Here is a 2,500-nt window from a genome sequence, read left to right on the forward strand (position 1 = left end):
AACTTACTGTGCAGGTAGATCTAGAGGTGATCAACAGCTTCCTCATTTGCTCATAAATATTCATTATTTCCTTTTTTGCTTTAATAACTTTAAATTTTTGGTGCCTATACTTATTATTTTATTTATCTGATACTCTGGAAAACATATATATTAATATGTACTCAAGAAAAAAATTGTAAGTGCAACATAAAATTTAAGACATCCGATAATCATAGCAGACGGTTCCCTTATTCAGCACTTGTGAAGCCATTATTTGTAAAGACAATCAATAAACAATTGACACAGTGGGCATGGCATATGCTTTTGCCACCATGGCAACAATGGGTCAAAATAATTTACAATTTTCAGTGGCTTGAACAATGCATAATGGTTAATAGTTCATGGTTGGAAGAAGTAAATGTGCTAGACATCAAAGGTCATACAGCAAAGTAAAGTATTGTGGCAAAAAGGGTGGAAATGAGTTAATGATCAGGATAAGATGTGTTAGGTGTCAAAGGTTGTAGAACACTGTAGGACAGAATATTAGTGACTAGGGTATACAGTGGAAGCAAATGGAATACAGTGGGGATTTGTAAAAGGATGTGGTTAATGGTACGGGTGATCATATCAAATGGAGAGAATGTGTCTGAGGAAAGGAAAGTAACACTGTATGAGAAAAATGCAAGAGCTATTATGAAACAATCAAATGGTAATACAATGAGAAATGATAGTTGTGGAAGTAGGTGAAGAATCCTGAGAATGAAATAAGGGAACAGGGGATGGAGGTGAAGTATCGGGAAGAACGTCAGGAGTGGAGGGATTCACAGGTCATTGTTTTGACTTCAAGGAGTCAGATGAGCATCTACGTGGGGGTGGTAAGGATAATGGGGAAGGAAGAGAGATTGGTGATGCACATGGAGGAGGACAGAATAGAGTGTTTTATGGGTGAGTGGGAGGAAGAAGGTTAGGAGGAACTTGAGGAGAAGGAAGATGGATATTGGCAGGAATTTTGAATGTAGAGTGAATAAAGGGATTAGAGAGTGGATGAGGGAATGGATCATCCTCTTGAATCATAGTTATGAACTTTTGGATGTCTTCAAGAGTTTCTGGAGGGGAGTTGGGTGGGGAAGTCTGAGAAACAAAGACTTTCTTACGTGGAGGAGAAGATGGAATAGATGTCCGAAGAGTAGAAGGAGAGGTGGGTGTAGGAGAGGATGTGGTAGGAGAGGATGGAGTGGAACATGGGAAGATGCTGAGACAATGGGAAGGGAGCTGAGTGAAGTACATTTTTTGAACAGGTAGAAAGAGAAAAACCTCTTTGGCATACTTCTTGTCTGGCCTCACATAGAGTGAGGCCTAGTTTGAATCTGTGAACTGCTACCTCAGATTCAGGCTTGTAGGCAGGGCAGCTCCTATAAAATACATTATGTGAGCCACCACAATTGGCACATGTGCATGACTGAGCAGAGCAATTTGAATGGTCATGACATGGTTGGGCACATAGATGGCAGTGGGCTGTGGAGCGACAGTGTTTGGCTGGGTGGCCAAAACACCAACATTTCTGACACTGATGGGGAGGAGGTTGCTATGGTTGAACAGGGCAAGACACTTCATAAGGAAGGTCATGTCTATGGAACCTAATCTTGGTAATAATGGTGTAGGACTTCTGCTGGCCTCTGGGAGGAATAGTGTAGCACTGGATTGCCACTGCATCCTAGTTGTAGAAAGGACAGTCAGTTGGAGAGATGGAAACAGTTCCAGTACAAGTATTAAACCCCTTGATGATGGGTGAAGAAGAAGAAGAAGAAGAAGAAGAAGAAGAAAAAAAAAAAAAAAAAAAAAAAAAAAACCTCAATGGCAACGTTCGGTACATCAAGCCGAATCACCAGCTTGCAGCACTGTGGGGTGCTGCCGCGGCATACAGCTGCATGCCACAGATCGAGTGGTTTGTTTTGATGTCTCACGGCACCGGGAAGCGGTTAATTGAGGAGGGAGGTCGTGCAGGAATAAGTTTACCAGTGAGATCAGTCAGGGTTGATAGTGCATGAGCTTTGGACTCAGATGTATCTGTGACAAGACATGAACGATCAGAACAACTGTGGTAGGAAACTTTGCCTACCTGTTTTTGGAGACATTGTTGGAAGAGAAGGGTATTGTCAAAGTACGGGGTTGTGGAGGAATTACAAAGAATTGATCCCACTTGGCTGGGCCAAAAAGGGTATGCAAAAGGTTTGTAGAGGTGGAAGCAGTAGAAGGATGAGGACAGGAAGATGGGGTAGTATGGAGAGAGGTAGTACTGTTGGGAGAGGACAATAAGGACAATAAAGATAAAGAGTAGTAATAGGGGACAATGAAGTAGTAAAATGGGGAAAATAAAGAAGGCTGTGCAGTAGAAGATGGAGTAGAGGATGTTGGGAGAGAGGAAGGGGCTTATTTTCAAGGATGAGTAATGACCTGGGTAGATAATTCGGAATGGACAGAGTTGACTGCAAACATTGAGGAGGGGGTATTAGTATCAGTC

General features: G+C 42.1%; 1 protein-coding gene across 1 annotated transcript in view; it reads right to left on the reverse strand.

The window, feature by feature from the left end:
- Window positions 1-2,500, reverse strand: part of LOC125047157 (N-acetylneuraminate 9-O-acetyltransferase-like) — a 27,696-nt gene that overhangs the window by 1,558 nt on the left and 23,638 nt on the right. The gene's annotated exons all lie outside the window — the stretch shown is intronic.

The sequence above is a fragment of the Penaeus chinensis genome, chromosome 40, assembly GCF_019202785.1.
Source record: "Penaeus chinensis breed Huanghai No. 1 chromosome 40, ASM1920278v2, whole genome shotgun sequence".
Taxonomy (NCBI): Eukaryota; Metazoa; Arthropoda; class Malacostraca; order Decapoda; family Penaeidae; genus Penaeus; species Penaeus chinensis.